Here is a 19,973-nt window from a genome sequence, read left to right as displayed (position 1 = left end):
CTCTACCCAATTCGCTCATTCGCTCATTTCGCTAGAAATATTGGGCTAATCATCTGTTCACCTGAACTGGACAAACGTAGGGTCATTTACCTTCCAATAACTTGCTCCCTCAGGGTGGGACAGTCGGAAAAAAAGCGCTTTAGAAATAATTACAAAAAAAGACACCGCAGAGACATGTGAAGACGTTACAACCCCCTGGGGTATTGTTCTCGTGAGGGGTGGGGGCGGAGTTAGCTGCGGAGGGGTGACAATCTTTTCTCACACTTGCGTTAGTCACCTGTCGCATGATCACATACAGGTTGAGAGGAACGCTGCTGGCTTTAATGCACCCCGGGGAATAAACACAGGTATACAAACTCAACGGAATATATCCCTGGGTGCAATTCTTCTTCGTTTGAGCTATCCATCATGTGGGTAAATGAAATTGCGAGGGGGAGCGACTAGGACAACATTTGCTGGCAAAATTCGGGGGACATGGACATTTGAGTTTGCATAGTAACAAAAAAAATCGGTGTTATGTCTCCCGCGTGAGGGGCTGAAGATTTAGGGGCTGGAGCGAACTCTTTTTGGGAGTTCAATTCCCCTCAGCCCCGAGTCGCCTTTTGGCCGCGAAGGGGACATTTATTTATCCCGTGCAAGTGCCTTTATCACACGGAGAGAAATATTCCGTAAAAAATTGAAAGGGGAATCCAAAACGATCGGTAAAATTTACAATTCATTATGGAACAGGATTCGGTGTAACCAGGTAATTGTTTCCGAAAAAAAATATTTTAGTCAATGATTGATAAACAGAGGAATTTTGTTGGAAATTTTTCTGCAAATATGACCTCGGCCCGCCTTTTTAACAAATGTGGTAGAATCTATATTTGCAGAAAGTAAGATCCTCAAATGTCGTGGCTGATACCTCTCTGCAATGGCTGGAAGGGCCAGGGATTACAGAGAAATACTGAAGTACGAAAGGACAAAGAACGGAAAGGATCTTTAGACGTAGACGACTAAGTGCATGGGGTCTGGATACTCGTTTCTCCGCTTATCCGCCGGTCCCGGAGCTTGATTCCGTCTTTTCTTGTTCTTCTTGTAAGTGACTCTCAACTTTTTCCTCATTTTTTTACCCTTTCAACCACATCTTTTTCACTCTCCAAGTTACTCTAAATGAGCACTCTGGACTGATCAAATCTCACTGAGCCCTTCCAAGTTTACCAGCCCTTTTCGAATCATCGATTGGTTCAATTTCTGTGTATGCATTGGACAATTAACTTTGCGTTATTTAACGCTGGAGGGGAATGGGTTAATTTTCAGGAGAAGAAAAGAAGGGGGAGAAAATTTTGAAGAAAAGAACATACCAAGCACTAAAGAAGGAAAATTAAGATTTTTTTCTGGTCTGAACGAATGTCAGGGTAGGTAATAACACTTGGCAATGTGTTTATCCCCCTTGGCGACGGGGATTCCAGCTTCATTTCACGTAATTTCGGTTTTTTACAGGGTGGGATAGAACAGGGAGTTCCTATTACTTTTACTTCAGGTTGTAATTGAGAAGCCAGAAAAATGCAATTGGGGCGTAAAGTTTAACAGTGGAGTGGTCAACTCTATCGATGGAGTTTGAATGTTAGTTACTCATGAAATGGCTTGACTCTGGTGCAAATTTTTTGCAGAAGGGAATGCGTTTGTCACGCTAAATAAGAGAAATTGTCAGTCTCTTTTCTCATGAAATATCGGATTTTCAATTTCCATTTGATTGGAAGAATTATATTTTTTTTTGCGCTGCCACTCCCGAAATTCGTCCCCTTTAAATTTTCGACATCAATCCATGTCCGAAATCTACAATCATAATTCCTCATTTTCTCCGTGAATTACGTTATTTCCTCCATCAAATTTTCCGATAATTGAAATTTCACATAATGTCATTTTAATGAACAATGTCGGTGGGGGAATTTGTCAATTTTTTCGCGTATGACGAATCATAATTGGCGGATGGCCTGAGGCCATGCCGAAATATTTTTCACTCTGGTATAGAAAATTCGGGCTATTGTGTCGATTCATGGGTATCATGCAGCAGTAAAAATGTTGGCATTCACTGAATAAGTCAGAATCCAACGAATCGATAATTAATTGTCGGCGATGGACAGTGGGCATCCGGTGAATGTCAGTCAACCGTTAAAAATGTATATCCCATATTGTTTTACATGTACCGCGTTAAATGTGTGATTCAGGAAGAATGAGCAATTCATGAATGCACCAGAAATTTTAAAAAATACATTTCGAGTATCGGATGAATGTTTCGTTTAACTTTCATCATGAAAAATGATCGGCAACTGGTCGGGGTTTTATGGCTTGTAATTGTTTGAGAAAATATTGTTGCAACAATTATAACGACATCAAAGGCGTCTGCATTGTAATACACAGTAAATATACAAATGTCTAATAATCAAACATTGGACCAAATAATTAGGGAAAGCCCAATAAAAGAGCGATTTTCCAATTTCTCATCTTCGAAACTTATCGAGCCTTATTTTTTCTAATTTATCTTTTTTCCACGCCCCTTCTCTGATGAAGGGCTGTTACACCCTAGAAGTGAATGAAGGCGCCAGAGCGACCGAATTATAACGGCCAGTAGGCCCGGTAATTAAACACTGTTGCAATGCGCGTTAGAATTATATATTCACCGCGTGCCTTTCCACCCATATTCAACAGCATCCACCAAGCTCTCGCCTTCCTCTCCCGTTATATATATCCGCTTTACCATTCTCCATTATTCCGAAAGCCCAGTGTCAGTGTAACCCTGGGAAATAATTTACACGATTAATGAAACGCTCGTTTCAATAAATAACATTCACCGAGTTTCTCATCAGAATTTCAATCTCCAGTTTGTGAAGGAAAAAATTGTCAAAATTTTCCATTTCGTGAAAAAATATAACTAAAAATTCTCTTCTCCGTTCCATGTAAATTCATTACTCCAGGGAAAAAACGTGATCTTCGACGAAACGCGTCACTTAGGACTGCAATTGCTTCCGAACTTTACGATTGGCGCGCTATCGTCGTTAGATTCAATGTTGACAGGGAGTTTTTCGCATCCCCGTCTCCCTGAACTGCACACTACGGCTGAAATTTCAACCGCAGACGATCATTCTCCCGTCACGTTTACGGGGACAAGCTCTAATTGAAATCGTTAGTGCTGGGGTGATGTGCTACGTCGATAAAAGAGACATCTGTCCAGATATGAAGGGGATGCTAAAGGTAAGAATTAACTCGGGTGATGGAATCCTGAGGAGAGCCCTGAGGGGGTGAGGCGGGAATATGAATTTTTAGGCAGCTTATAATATTCAGCGGTTGTAACGAACGGTTTACGTTGTTCATCAAAAGGGAAATGCACTCTGAGTGCTCTTCAATCGTAAAAGTTTATGGTACAATTATGCGTCAGCGTTGTTTGTAAAAATTCGGAATTAGCAGTAAAATTTCTGTCACGTTATTTACAGGAGTCCTAAAAAGTTGACAACATGCCTCTATCAGTCGGGGTAGTACGCGGAGGTAAATTTTTACTAAGAATTACCATTGCGGTCAGTAAACGTGTACTTTCAGAATTTTTTTGTGTATAAAAATTGAGGAGGAATAAACAATGTCTTACATGGCCAGCAATTTTCTATTAATGTACAATTTTACATGAGGGCGATAGGACAAGTTCTCCAATGAGAAGTGAAATTAAATGTTTGTATTTAAAAATGTCTGGTGAGATGCATTTAGCAAACGGAGTAACGGTAATTTTTAGCAATAATTCCTTTTCGTGTAGGGTAGTAACAGAAACATGCTAATGCCACCGTCAATCCCATTTGATATCTATCACATTGCCATTCTCGCAGCCAATCTACCAACTCTCATTCCAGGGGAGTTCCAAACGAAAAAAAGAAGTGAAAAAAATTGTTATTCCCACGTGAAATTCGTTGAGAGCACGGAATTGCACAGATCGGCGGTTTTCCAATTGGTGAATAACGAATAGCGAGCACGATAGAAATGAAATTTCAATTTTGAGTTCTTTTTTTGGACAAATTGAAGTGAGCCCTTGCTATTCGCCCAACGGTGAATTTTCTACATTTAAGGAGAAAATTCAACTCGGATTTGCAACGAGCCCTGGCGCACAGTGTAAATAACAATTTAATTGAAATTATTTTCAAGCTGAATGATTTATTGGATTGAAAGTAATTACTTTTAACTCATTAGACAACTAATAGTCACTGAAAATGATGGGAAAATTGTTAACAATTCTCATTTTACTGTTTACACTCGTTTTTCTCATCAACTTGTCCCTAAAAAACTATTGACAAGACCCCGTCTCAAAATTTCACTGAAAAAACATGGGTCGTGCAAATATTTACCCCTCTAATGAAGGCCGAATGCAGAATGTCACGAAATATCTCGGAATATCTTTCCCTCATTCAGCATACACTCGGTGAAATTCTTTCCAAGTGCAGTGTCCACGGGACAACGGGGGCCATTCGTGAAAATGACAGGTGGCAGGTACCAGGTAATAACTTTGCTTATACACAAAGTAGTTGTCCGTAAGCCTCTGTCTACTGTCGTGCAATTTGTCGCCGAGTTGGACGAGGGACAGGAAAAAAAAATAAAGTGGAAGGAAAAAAAAAGTGGTGGAACGACACTAGGGACGGAATTTACATTGGGAACAGAAACAAAGAGTGTATATACTGGTCCAATCGTCCGAGCAGACTCGTGTCGCTGTACTTGATCCTGTTTTTTTCATGACTTTTCTCCCTTCTCACGCCTTATTGCATTCCCAACGCAATTTTTCCCCCCATTCTATTCTCGTCCGTTTTATTATTGTTTTTTTATTCCATTCCCAGTAGTTTTTTTTTCTTCATTTTATATTTTTCCACTCGCCCCTTCACCACACACTATCTCCCGTGAAATATTTACCGCAGTTCAGCCCTCTCTCTCTCGCTTGCTCCCGGTGGAGGGTGCGGGTTCAAAGCGCCACTCGATTTTATATACGGGACGCTGGAGAAAACACCGGTGGAGAGCTTTGAATCATTCAAACGCCGAGGTTGGGACACATACGGCGAGCTAAGGTGCAAGTGGGAGAAAAAATGGGGCAGGGGGGTGAATGGGAGACGGGAGAATATTGCGAAAAATCACTCTTCGCTGGAAGTAGGGGTGAATCTTTGATTCTTTTTCTCCTTTGTGGAAGACGGATGAAAAAAATATTTCGCGAGGGCAGCGGGGGCCTACGGAGCTGGAATCCTTTGAATTTTTGATTGACAGAGCGTTGGGTTTTTTTCGAGATGAAGGAATTCAATTGAATGTGTTTTTCCTTTATCCTTGTACAAACCCACCTGTCTACCACTGGAGGAATTTCGTCGGAATCAGGAGGGCTGAGCTTTGCGGGGGGATTTCTACTGCGAAATAGCGCGGGGTATTACTACTGACGTAACATAATGATTACGGATTTCATGGGATTTTTTAAAATTCCACCCGATTCACGCGCCTTTCTTGAATATTTTTCAGACGTCTACTTCCCCATTGGATATAATTGCCGGAAAATTTCCGATTGAAGAAGACAAAATTTCCAGAAATATTCCCATTGAGAATTTATTTTACAACTCTGTCAGGGGAAAATTCTAAAGTTTAATGAGTATTCCTTATGTACATTCGTTAGCTGTGATCACTGACTTTTGCACCTCAGACAATTTCGAAACTAGAGTGAGTGTTGGCGGAAACGCAATAGACGTCTTTGATACAACAAGCAGATTCTCGTTAACGACGTCCAAACTTTGACGATCACAGTGGATGTATATAGCGAGCATTGAGAATAGAGATTCCGGAGGAAATTTGCCGCAGCTCGACTGGTAAATTTATCCGTCAATTTAATTAAGCCATTCTTGAAATTGTCAATTTGAGTCCCTGATTTTTGTCATTCTCTATGATCGATATTGGTGAATGGAACGTTCATATATTCAATGAAACCTGGCATTCTTTCTGACACAAAGGTACAATGCATATTGAATTTTCCACCTGCATTTGAAAAAAACTAACAGCATAAATAAAAAAAATCCAGAAAATATATTTCCAATTTACGACGATTTTTTTTTTATTTGGATCTCGCAGTGGAAGTCTCTGGCCATATTTTTGTCAGATAATTTTATGCTGACGATTATTTTTAGACGGGTTGTGATGAGATTATCTGTACGTCATTCACCCGATTAAAACATTATTATCGAGCAAGTTTCTAGTGGCTGCCAGAGCCCATTGGGGCCTCCCGTAGAGTTGAGAGTTTTTGACGACAAGCCCTCCTTGGAGTGTCCTAACGGAGTGAAGACTGGAGTCGAGGGGCTCGGCTAATCACAACTTTACCCGGTGCATCCCATTCTGCTTGGCGACATTCATTATAATGTGTTGTAACTTTGACGTTGGCCGGGCTGTGCAGCATTGATTTTTCTCCAGTTGCACTCGATCATCTCTTGAGAGGAATTTCCGATAATCGAGGAGAATAGTTTCATCGGCAATTTTTCAACGTACACGATCGCAATCATGGCAGGAGATAAAAAATGAAAGTGGGCAATTTTGGAATAGTGGGATCCCTTCCTCAGATTATGCGGGTTAATTTGATTTTTTACGAGGATCAAAATTTTTCTGCTCATCTGATAACTTTTGCGGGCCTGAAATGACCACAATTATTATATCTAGAGAATTCAGAAGCCTCTTGAATTTATTTGAATCCTTCTGCCGACAACTTAAGCTTCTATTTTCTATTTTATTTTCATCATTTGTGATGGAAATCGAAGGAAACTGTGATCACGAACATTCCATTTGTAAGCACAAAGGAAAGTTTCAAAGTTTTATACCATGTAAGGATAATTTGCCAGAGATAATCGAATCAGAAGAAGAAAAATTGGGAAATATTCTCATTCTTTCAGCTCTATATCCTTATTTATTCTCCTGTCCAGATTGCCATCAACATAATCCATCTCATATTCTGTTATTGCTCTCTCCCCTTCGAGTACCCTGTCCACTGATAGGGGAAATCAACTGAGCGCCCTCGAGGGGAGTCACTTGCAGACACTATTGTAACAAATCATGTCAGAAGGGAAATACAAATATGAGAGACGCAGATTTGATCCTGATACGAGTTTTATGATCTTTCAGTTTAGATGAGTGAACCATATTGGAGAATGTTTCTTACATTTTTACAACGGAAAAACGTTCGTAATATCCTGACTCCTACAACGCTAACTCAACGATATGACAACATTTTTTTACTAAAAAAAATGAAAAAATGTCTCGGAGTTTTCCTAAATTTTCTTTTCAGTTTCTAAACAAGTGCCTAATGTCTGAATGCATTTTTCCAATGTCGAAGCATTTTTATTTCAATCAGACCTTCTTCAGTGCCGCACCAATATTTTCCAACTATTAAAAATTGAGATATAAATTCAGACCCGCAATAAATAAATAATAAAATCCTTATGAAATACCCGGCTCCAATGGGGTTGAAATAAAAACTCTGATATTGGAGAATAAAAGTAGGAAAGGCTTTTGCAGGAGAAAAAAAGTATAAAGTGCTCGGATATCCATAAACTAAAAATTTAAAAAATTGAAGAACCAGAGAGCATGTTCATCTAAAAAACAGCTCTCGACACGTAAAAATGGGTAGCACCATATGACCAAAGAACTCCAACTCCCCCTAGAATACCATTCGTCGTTCGCAGACTGGCAAAACCTTCTCTCCAATAAATTTCATTGAATCTTTTTACTGCACTCGGAATAAAGACCCTCGCGTCATAGCACATCACTCAGCGAGAAATTTTACCATCATTATTCAATTTCGAAGCTTTTATTCGGGCCGAGTAAGAAAGAAGGGCGGGGGAGGGGGCGGGGGTGGAGAATCATGAAAAACATTGGGCTCCGTCTGCGGTCCGCACACGCTCAGTCTCTCTCAAGACGTGATGAACGTAAGGATGGTAGAGCGATGAACGGATGGGGTAGTGTACCGCGTCCAAGGGAGTGAAGAAGGAAAATAAATGTGCGTCCGTCCTAACGGATGTGAGAGATAGAGAGAGGGAGTGAGAGGAGCCGCGGAAGACCGGGTGTCGATGAGAAATCGCACTCCAACCTCTCCTTTTACTCCAGTGGAGCATACACGTACATGGGGAATAATATACGTAGAAATTCGAAAAGGAAATGGCTCGTCTCTCGGTGATGAAGTGAGGAGATAAATAAAGCACCGCGGCAACAACAAAGAATGAGGGGGATGGGAAAAACATAAGGAGTAAAAAAAAAATCTGGATATGTTTCTTTGAATTAACGAGGGCTCTCACCACTTTATCATAACCCGGCAGAACTGTTTTTTAATGTATTGCTCATGAATAATAATTTTTCGATGAACAATAGATAACTATTTTTTTCCCGTATGGAATACGCAATATCTATTTGAAATTCATGCACATTTTATTTCCCACTCATTGCGAATTCACTGTCCATTCGACAGAATTTTAACGGGTACAGAAAGTGAATGAAATTAATATGGAAACAATGGAATTCAATTATGTCGGTTGGATGAGCACTTCAAAAGACAGCTTTCATGTAGAATAAAACGAGCCTGTTGATTATTTTCATACATATGCTCCCCTGAAATGAATTTTCTCCTCTTTTTCTCCATTTGATTTACGATGTGTTCTATCGGCTACTTCGATGAAAGGGACTATCACCTATTGAATTCCCCCATTTTCTTTTTACCTAAGAGAATGATAAATAATTCGAAACGGGAATAATAAATCTGACAACCAGAAAATAGTATACGTGTGGTATTGCTCTCAGCCGGAGAGAGCGAATGAATACTGGGGAGAATTGTGAGTGTCGTGAGTGTTGTGTCTTCAGAGAATTTTTTTTTTCTACTCTTGTCGTGTACGGGTGAAGGGAGAAAGAACAAGGGATCTCCAGGGGAATGCCAGTGCCTAGGGGCTGGATTTACAATTTTTTATTATAATGTAATTGTATTTGTTGCCGCCGAGGTCTTTCACTGAATTTAATGGAATCAATGAATTTTATTATAGAAGAAATATTCTAACCTGGAGAATGCGGAAAAGGGAATCGATTTTGTCAGTCGAAAGTGACCGCGTGCGGAGAGTCTTCTTAGCACTAATGTCGTTTCCAACGATCTCAACGGTCCACCCAGACCTATGAGTTCGGCAACGTCGCGCCCCAAGTCAACCTACGGTCACCGCACGATGAGAATTCATTCACCTCGAGTGAACATAACCATTTATCCTCGATCAATCAATCAGTCTACCTGACCTTTCGCCATTCACTCCAATTAAAAAAATTAAATCCAATTGTATCACTATTTTTCGATAACAACTCGTTAAAAAAACCATCGAACGTATTTCTCCTAGCTCTTTTACCGCTCACTCGATCACAGCATCAATTTTTTGAAAATCAATGCTTTCAAATAAACTCACCTGTCGATAGTGATGTTCAAAACCAATGAAGAACGATATCGACGTTTACGCTGAACATAGTTTCGTTCAGAGAAAATATCGCAACCGAGAAGCCAGATGTACAACCCGTGATTACGGTACAATTATATTTATTGCCACTGAAGACTTTTACCCCTGGAATTCATTCAAATCAATGGAGTGTAATTCACATACCATAATGCCCTCCTGTGGATTGTTCCGAAGATTAAAACTTTCCCAACCAGAAACTCTATTTGCGCCGATAGAGTTCTCCCGGCGATGTTGTCAGTTTCACTAGCATCCGCCCTCCGTTTCCACCTGTAAATGTGACAACGTCGTGGCCGTCACTAAACGCGCGTTCACCGAACGATGAGAATTAATTCTCTCTGACTGAAAATAAAAGTTTATCCTCCATTAATCGATCAGTCCCATCCAATCACCCGTCGTTCACTCCAATTAAAAACTAAAATTCAATTGTATCACTGCTTTCCGATAACAACTCGTTAAAAAAAAACCTCCATCTCATCTACTTTCGCGCTTTTTCCGCTCACTCGGTGCTTCAATTTTTTGAAAATCAATGCTTTCAAATAAATTCACCGGTTGACACTGACAGTTGAAAATGTCGAAGAACGACATCGACGTTTGCTTCGAACATGGGCTCGTTTACATACGTGAAATACAACATGGAATATTTTCTGAATACCTGCCACTGTACACCTCCCATAAACCCGCCAAAAACAACCAATCGCGATTATATTTTTCCCCATAATTTTTTTTTCCTTCGTTCTATTTTCTCATTCAGCTGAATCCACGGGGGAAATAACAAGCCAATACGTGTTTACGCAAGTAATAATTCTTGGGTCGCATGAGCGGCTCTTTCGTTTGTTTTTTCGATGTCTCCTCGTTGAACACTCGAGCGATTGTTGTCTTCCAATCAGCAAGAGACACGAATTGCCGAGAATATTGGAAGAGAGATAACGGGGCTGGGGACGCGGAGAAAACGACCTCAAGTACATCAGAGAGGTTGGGTATTCCCTCCTCCCCGTCATCGCTTCCTCTTTGTCTTATTACCGATGTCTGAAAGACGCTAAATTGTCAGAAGTCAATTGGTGATTCGATGCCGAGGGGGCGCAGCGCGGATGGTCTTGAGGCGATCAATCGCCCTCATATTTTATCAGCTCATCGGCCTGTGAGTAAATACTGGGAAATAAGGGGATTTCGGAGAATTCGAGAGAGGAATATGTCTGACGGATTTAATAACTCATTGTTTGTTCTACTGCGGAAACCAAAATATTCGGCAATATTATGTTTATGTCATGCTATTATTTGTCGTGAGCCAAATGAAGGAGAAAATTTATATTTATCAAATGAACTATTAGACATTGGCCTCGGGATTTTAATTACTAAACCTTCAGTAGTATCACAATAGTATTGTAATACTTCCTCAGCTGTTCAAGACGTCTGTGCAGTCAAATTTAATATATTTCTCCGGATGTAAAAAGAGCTCTGGAGCTTTCATTCAATTTCCTTAACATAAAACACGGTGTTTTTCCAAGCGCATAAAAATTCTAAATAATGTTGAAAAGTCCGTGTAAAACTTGTGAATAGAAAAAAAACGTTTTACTCATTTGATTGAAATTCCTGCTGTCGATTTCTCACACTACCACTGAGTTCTACCGGGCAGAGGGAATAGACGGCAAGAGAAACAATGATAGAAACACAAAGTTTCGAAAAGCAATATAACGACGTCCGTCGAGCGTCCGGTGTGTAGTTGTACGCTCCTGAATTCAAGTGTCGGACACGATTTATTTCAAAACTTTGATACCCCTGTGTCTGGTACTCTGAAATCGCTACCTAACCAGTGTAATACGTACAATACCAAGATGCTCTACAGTTTTCCCGCCATATGCGTTGTTAGATACTGAAACCATCCCTGGTAGTGGTACAGAAGAAACGGTGGGATAAAAGTGTTTTTATAGGTTATTGAAGTTTGTATTTGCAGGAAACTCGAATAGCCGATGTATCGACAACGTTTTCAGCCCTAATGAAACAGATAGAATGAAGTCGAGGGATGTTTTACTGTCGTTGGAGGGAGGAGTGAAATGAAATTCCAAGTTCGATATGAAACTCGTATTTCGAGAGTGGATTGCCACTTGTGATAGCCAAGACACGCATCAAATATTTAGGAGGAAGATACGACACTTTTTTTAAGGAATCCATTTTCATTTCCCCTCGAACTCAGTGAGAATTATCTTCAAGTTAAATTATCATTCCAATATCCTCCTTTTACATTGACCATAAAATAAAAACCTCGAGACATCGAATACTCACCATAAATTACACACTCTAAAACTATGACTATCAAATAGCAACCCTCAGCAAAACAGAATTGAAGGTTAAATTTTTCAGTGCAATGCATCTTCAAATGACTCCACTCCGATGATAGTCATAATGCCGCCCTTTGTGAACCTCCTGAAAGATAAAACCTCTTCCCGCGGGCTGGGAGCAGTGGAAAAGGTTTCTACAGTCAGCAATTTCCTAATTGGTCGTAAGCGGTATGATTGCGTTGAATTCCCATCCCTTCTTTTATCCCGTACTTGATAGAATCATGGGTTGAAATGTCATGAAGTACCTTCATTATACCACCGCGAGGCTTTATGTACAATCATCAGACTGTTTCAGACTGAATTCGTAATCAATGGCGGATTTTGAGGGTGTCTTCGTGCGTGAAATTTACCAGGCGTCTTCACTCATCAGTCTTTGAATACAAATGCAACGATAATTAAACTTCCACACGTACTTTTTTTTATACTCATGTCAGACATCTTTTGTCATGATGACTTGCACACATGGCTGACTATATCATCAGCGTATCCCGGGCGGTTCCGAATCAGAAATTCCGAGTTCTTGACTTTTTCTTTTTGTTAATCATTCTCTGGCGGGAGGGCAAAGGGGGGGCAGGGGGGCGTGAGAGGAGATAGGGAACCCCTCTGGCGCGTACCTCGTTAGAAGGGAGAACAATATCTGCGTTAGTCTGGTATCCCCTCGTCTGCTGAAGTGACGGACAGCCTTTCCACGGAATTCGATGACTCCCTTTGTCGTTGAAATACGCGAAGACTCGTCAATCTCCGTTTCTATATTTCCTCCCTTATTCCCCGCCCGAGGAAGGACCATCTCTCCGTGGCTAACGAGTCCCTCGGATACTTGGGAGCTTCATTTCCGATCGACCTCTCCAATTCATCCTGCGGCCTCCTTCATGCTCGGCTTTAATCGCTAGAAATAGGAAGTAATTCTGATTCAATGGATTCACAGTTGAGGATACCATTTTCGTCTGGAGTGAAATAGACTGATTTCCGGATGAACTGAAAATAAAAATTCCAAAGACTGATGCTCTTGATAGAAAAATAAATTTTGAAAAGATGATTATCGTTTAATTATCAGTAATAATTGCCCGGATAGAGATTTATTTTTTCCGAGAAATTACTAATTTGATCAGTCGAGGGAGATTTTTTGTGTCTCATCGTATTTCTGAAAGAATCAAACTCTCATCGTAAATATATATCCCATCCGAGTCGTTTGGTATTCCGTCACTTCATCCGTAGCCCCGCCTATAACGACCATGTAATTGCTTTTCAAAATTGATTAAAAGCGATCGTCCCTTTTGCTTTTCTAGGGGAATGACGGTAACAGACGAGATAGCACACAGTGAGGTATACACCAGTGGACAGCCAACGCCCCGGTTCAGCCCAGTGTATTTTAGCGTCAACCCATCTCCACTGGCCATTCCAAAAACACCCCCCAGTGCTTTCGTTCCCTCGACTAATGCCCACCCCCTCTCCCCCTCACTGAGTAAATCCTGTCGAGAAGTATGTGACCCTTTGCCCTGGCTTTTTTTTTCACCTCTTTTCATTTTTGTCCGTCACTCCCTGGTTTTTCAACTTTTTCCCTCATGCAAACAGGAAATTGGTCGCAATCACCCTTGCTCTTCCCTGTTTTTTTTCCCGAGACTTGATTCACCACATGGCGCAGCCATCCATTGGAGTCTCTTTGTTTTCACAAATAGTGGAAGTGGAGAATTTCAGTGGAATTTTCGGGGCGAGGGATTAATTGAATTGTTTGATTATTGCCGAGAATCACGGGGCGGGGGACATCAGTCGGATAATCGATCCTGATTTTTTTCAGGATAATAAATGAATGAAAATTCATGAATAAAAATAATTTACATTGATAATAGTGTAATAGGAATTCCTCATGAATGTGGGAGATTGAAAACTGCGACTCGACTTGTACTGACGGCACACATGCCGCACATTACTCCCTATATGCCTTTGCAGTGCACCTCAGCGCTGAGGAAAATGCAGCAGATTTTGCAATAGATATTCAGCTTCATTGGAATTTCAAGTATAAAAGGAGACTGCGAGAAAGAAAATTGGAGGATAAAGGAAATGGAAGCACAAATTTCCACACAGGGAAATTTTTTTAAAATATTTAGTACCCTACCCTTTTGTAAAAGGGTATCATGAGTCATCGTTACCTCATTCTCATCCCCAAGCTAGTAAAAATTAATATATGATGATCAAATTTCTAGGTAGGTGGAAAAAATTGTATTCTGATAAAAATGGAAAGTCGGGTAAAATTTACCGAGTGTTCTACAATTTTTATTGTCATCTGCATCAAAATTACTGGACTGAATAAAAGGGAATCATCGTATATTGATTTGAGGCAATGATTTTCATGATATAAACAAATTTATAAACGAGTTGGAATAATTTCAATTACAAAATTTAACAACAAATAAATAAGTCTCACTTCAAGAGACAATTTTTGCCGTCCTCTCAATCCCCAAGAAAAATACGCTTGATATAAAGAAAAAAAACTCGAGTAAAGTGCTTTAGTTGATTGAAATGCGTCATTTCTGCGAGTGTAAATATTACTGGTAATGCTTCCGACTCATCCAATACCCCTGAGACACTTCCACCTACAATCAATGTTTGTTCTAGCCGCACTGAATTCCATCATTCATGCGGTCATCCTTCACATAACCCGGATAAATGCTCAGTCTCGTTGTCTGATCAAATATTGAATTTATCACTTGATCTTTTCGAGGGAATGAAGCAACCAGTGAATTGCATGGAACGTACACTTGCTAGTGCAAAGATAAACGCTGGTACAATGAAAAGCTGTTATTTCTTTCTTCACATTCATTCGCATACGGTTACCCAGGTAAAGAGTGTTATCATCACTTTTCAACCATTGAAATATGGCACGGAAATATTACATTTCACTGTGATCCTCTGGGATGGAAATTTTATTTCACGAGCGGAAGAAATCTGCATAGTATCAATAATAATGAATGATGGGGGAGTTGATTGGCCAACAGTATTTGGCGTCAGTGAAATGTAGATTATATTCACTGGCTGTGCTAATAATTTGCATAGACAATCACATTGTTCGTAATCAAATCCTCTTAAATGTTTCAATTTTATTTTTAATGTAGCACCGCCCACAATTTTTAATGCACCGGAAAGTTATTCGAGTAAATGTAATTTCCAATAATTAATCAAAACTCACAACAAACTTTGAGACACGATAATTGAAATGAACTTTATAACCATAAAAACGCAGAGTGACTTCGAGTGTATTTACTTCAAACTCACCCCCACGTGCTGCTTATCATCTTGATACAACAATATACGATATTTTCCTCGAATAAATGAGCTCACCATCCACTCGATTACTCAACCCATTTGATAATTTTTCCCCACCTTTTTTTCTCCCTACAGTCGTGAAGAATCGAAACACTTTTAGTGTCTCCCTAAAACATTCTCACCCCCATTGAGTCCTCCTCCCCGGTACGAGTACACCCCCCGAATAACACCTTTCCCCATATCCACACAGAGTCCCGTGAGTTATGTGCGGCAAGCATACCATAAATTTAATATGCCGGCTGAAAGGCTATCTGAATTGAACCAGCAGCGATGCCGGCTAAATTCTATTCGTTCTCGGCGCGCCTATTCCAACGGTTGCTCGTACCCCCTCACACCCCCGCCCCGTTCTTTACCCCGGCATTCCCACGAGCTTTAGCACCCCCTCGCCCCTCTCGACGAGGCTGCCCTTCTCCAGCCGTCAACAACGATGCATATGCGTTACCAAGGTGATGCATCGCAACCCATTTTCCCTAATACGAACACGGTACTGTGGCACAAGGTTATACGATGACGCTTTTCACCTCATATACCCCCTCATTGTGTCACAGCTCGGAACACCCTGGAGATACGGATCGCATGGCCTCCGGCAAATGATGCCTCGTGCGTATAAGAAAATACACATATGCGTTTTATCCCCGCAATTTTCCAAAGCATTGAGATAGTGTAGCATTGTTGTCGAGATATCGTTTATTCCTTCGTATTTTTCATGAATTTCCAACAGCTTTGTCACTCGTTCAGTCATATAAGTATATCCATACTTGTTAGGAGACTGAGGGGAGAGGATTTTTTTTCACAATTGAAATGATATAATGCACTGTGATGAATTTAAGGAATTTTCATGCAATAAACAAAAATATTTTCATTTATGGTAAACTTCTCGTTATTCAGAGAGAAAAATGGAAATTAATTTTTCATCCACTGAAGATGTAAATTTGATTTAATGAATGGGAAATACTGTGTCACCTGGTGGTTGACCTCGTTGTGAGAAGGCTCTGGCCACCCTGGAGATACGTATCACATGGCCCCTGGCAGATAATGCCTCGTGCGTATAAGAAAATACCCATATGCGTTTTTTCCCCGGGACCAATTTTCCAAGGCATTGAGATAGTGTAGCATTGTTGCCGAGATATTGTTCATTCCCCCGCATTTTGCCAGTGTCCCCAGCACTTGGATATCTCATATTTCTCAGCTGCGTATATAGAGTGAAATGAAAAGGATATAGGAATGAATATTTATCACCCAGTATCAACCTCCAACCGCCCATCCTCTCTCATGCAAATAAGAACTGTAAAAATGGTGAAAATTTTATTTCCAACGGGAATTTATTGCGTATTTTGTCGTTTGAATGAAGGGGTGGGAGGGTATTGAGAGGGTGAATTATTGAGATGCATATGGAGGAGGGTGGTGATTGGGTTGCTTCGGGGGTTCATGCTGTTGATTTGGATGGATGCGGAGATCGTGCAAATCTTGATTCTGGAGTGAAAGCGCCTGGGGGCGACTTTGAGACTCACCCGGAGCCTCTATAGGTGGCTCAAATGAATTTCAAATGGGCGAGCTGGACCTTTTGGGGGGATCTTCGACCTGGGGAAATCAGCATCTCATTTGTACTGATCAACACGGATATTTCCTGATTTATTTTCCTCTTTTATTGAAGCAGTTGCGTTAAATTATCTACGAATTTCCACGATAATTAGATTGGTTTAATAATTTGATTTATCGGGAGAGAGCAGGGAAATGTGAAAGTAACAGGCCAATAACAGGATAATTACTCAAAACTTCAATTGACAGAATAACTCGTAAAATTACAAGCGACACATTTCGTCAATTTATTACATTATATCAATATTTTTCAACGCAGAACATGTGGATCCATTCAACTCATTACCTATTCATTTGATGTATATTTCATTACAATAATGAAATGTCTCTCCCAATTGCCCAACAAATAATTGAAAAAAAAGTTATGAACTCGCTGGAATCCTCTCCAAAAACAGACTTTACCATTATATTTGTAATGAGTTCATCACGGTCCAGCAGTGGAATTAATACCACATTAAAATGATGAATCAGAATTTGAATGGTCTCTCCCATCATGCGCGATTCGATCGCGGGGTTTGATGCACGATAATGAATCAGTCCGGGACTTTAATTGAAAATTTTAATTGGACATTTAATGATCAACTGCGACGTCACCCATCATCGAACCATGATTATTGTTTCCCTTCCGGTCATGTCCAGAGTTGTCCATTATTTACATCAACCTCGGGGTGACACTTCCGGTGGATGAATACCAATGGGCACCGGAGTTCACATTGGCCTTTTCATTATTTTTTTGGTGAATGCATTCAATGAACATTTGTCAAATGTATTCCAAAAGAATTCCAATTAAATCGATAATCATTTAATTATCATTTTACAGTGTTTTCCATCCATCGTGGCACAGCGACCGCTCATTGAATGATTAAATTGCTTCATCCAATGGAGAGTCATTTTTTTTCGTCCACCAGACGTCAGAATAATTATCGCAATATTTCACGAAGCGATCCCGTTAATTAAATCATTAATTGAATATTCGAAGCCTTATCGGGGTTACGGGTGGAATCAGGTGGAGGTAAAAATAACAGATGTAGATAATACCGACACCAGATAGGAAATTCATTTCGACAGTTCATTTCATTTCGGTAGGGAAAGTTGGATCACTCGAAATGTGACAATTCAGTGGGCTTATTTCGAAATCCCCCATTTCTTTTGCTGCCCCCATTCACCCCTCTCCTCTCTCCCCCTGCCCGCACTGCTGTGCCGCCAGGGGAATCAGAGAAATGGCCGGTGGAGGGTGAAAAATCCGGTGAATGGAGCTGAGGGGATGTACATGCTGGACTACCTCTGTCCATTGCCATGATAAGTAATGGTTTTGTCATTTTATCTGTATAGAATTGAGTAAAAAACGAACATGTGTATTCCCATCGTCTCCCTTCGCCAATGTTCATTGTTATTTTATTCATTTTATTTGGGAGGGAGCCCGTGAATATCTGTACACAATGGCTATATGTTCTCATTATTGAAAGTTCGTCGTTGTAATTTCTCTTGTTTTCGTCAATATTCAGTTTGCATTTGTTCGATGGAGCGGATTTGCATTTAATAAAATTACCGGTTCGTTATTTCTTTATCCAATTAGAGCTGGAATTTTATTCGAGAAGAAATTCAATGAATTTTTTTGGTCCACAATCAGGCAAATGATTCATTTATATGAGATCCCTACGCTTTTATTCTTTTACATAAAATTAGCAAATGAAAGATAAATCGATAAAAAATACATGAGAATAATTTCTTGGAAAATAAATTGCAATAACTATTCTTCCAATTTAATTTACATTCCTTCTGTTTGCACTGCTGAGTCCATATTAAGTGAATAGATGTGCTCTCGCAACAGGCTCCACCATTCACCCCTCCCCGAGGTGCGTCGACCTCCACGCAAACATAAACAAACGTGTCCGCAAACTGTCGCGTTCCTCGACAAACAAACGTTACGCGCACGAAGTGCAATGAGCAGTCTCCGTTGTACACGTGTTAAAATTCACCCCGAAGTGTTAATTGAGTCCCAGTTGAAGACACGAGTGAGACAACCTATCTCCCAATTTGCCACCGCAATCCAATTACATTTCTGATTATTTTAAACATTCTCGGTACTACCACCCTGATATTAGGAAAATTGCAATAATTAAAGTTGAAACTAGTCCAATCAAGATCATCTCGGTAAGATGTGAAACTATCGCGAGGACTGGAATTCACTCTGATAATTGTTAGTGAAGTGAAATTTCATACTAATGCCGAGTAAATATGAACGATGTTCAAAGTTTTTGAGTGTCTGTGATTGTTAGAAATTTTCACTGGCAAGTTTCTTAATGAATTCGGAAACGATATTATGATTGAAGCTCATTGGCAGCAGTGATAATTGAATTCAAGTTGTTATAATGCATTAGACTCCATCAATTTCCTTCAATTCATAAAATTAAACTCTCAAAATTCGAAGGCAGATTCACTCGTGACGAACTCTGAAAAATCCTTTATTTGCCCATAACATAATGAGGGAAAATATCAAAGTTAAGTCAGCCAAAAAATAACAGTGTAAAGAAAATAAGTCTGCAAGTGGAAGTTGATCATTATAAACGTCTGGAAAATTATAAAAACTGAAGAATATAAAAATACTTCGTGATACAACTTTATAATGAACGGGGATGCACCGCGTGCACAAGCCACACCGAAGCAGCATCATACGCCCTTAGTTATCCTCTTTATTTTCTGTAGTCAGTACAATATTTTTTTATAATTTTTCATTGTGAAACTCTGCGAAAGACTCCCTCTACGAAAATTCATCTCTCTAAAAAAAAAATAAGGAACCAAATTGTTCCGAATAATTTAACGTTATCGTAATCTGCAGGAAACGTGTGTAAAAAATTTAATTCCCAATTTTCTTAATGAATGGAGGAAGAATATTATGATTGGCGCTCATTGGAACCGGTGTAATTGAGTTGAAACTGTTACAATGCATCAGACTCCAGCAATTTCCCTAAAATCCGAAAATTAAACTCTCTAATTTCGACGACAGATTCGTTCAGGGAGAACGTTAAAAAAACTAATTATCTCCCAATGAAGGGACGAGGAAAAACATTAAAGTTAAACCAACCAAGAAATAACACTGTAAAGAAAACAAGTCTGTAATTGGAAGTTGATAATTATAAACGTCTGGAAAAGTGTAAAAAATAAAAAATATAAAAATACTTCGTGATATAACTTTATAATGAACGGGTGT

At 39.8% G+C, this 19,973-nt stretch overlaps 1 protein-coding gene across 2 annotated transcripts in view; it reads left to right on the top strand.

The window, feature by feature from the left end:
• LOC135163147 (neuroligin-4, X-linked-like) overlaps positions 1-19,973 on the top strand; it is a 128,273-nt gene that overhangs the window by 24,433 nt on the left and 83,867 nt on the right. Inside the window, exon 1 of one of the 2 annotated variants that reach the window (XM_064122374.1) lies at positions 974-1,077. The exons of the other annotated variant lie outside the window; for it this stretch is intronic. The gene's annotated coding sequence lies outside the window, so the exon portion shown is untranslated. Of the gene's footprint in view, positions 1-973; positions 1,078-19,973 lie in introns of those variants that run through there. 2 annotated transcript variants of the gene reach the window in all.

This window comes from Diachasmimorpha longicaudata, chromosome 5, assembly GCF_034640455.1.
Source record: "Diachasmimorpha longicaudata isolate KC_UGA_2023 chromosome 5, iyDiaLong2, whole genome shotgun sequence".
NCBI lineage: Eukaryota > Metazoa > Arthropoda > Insecta > Hymenoptera > Braconidae > Diachasmimorpha > Diachasmimorpha longicaudata.
This window is presented reverse-complemented; position numbering and strand designations above follow the sequence as displayed.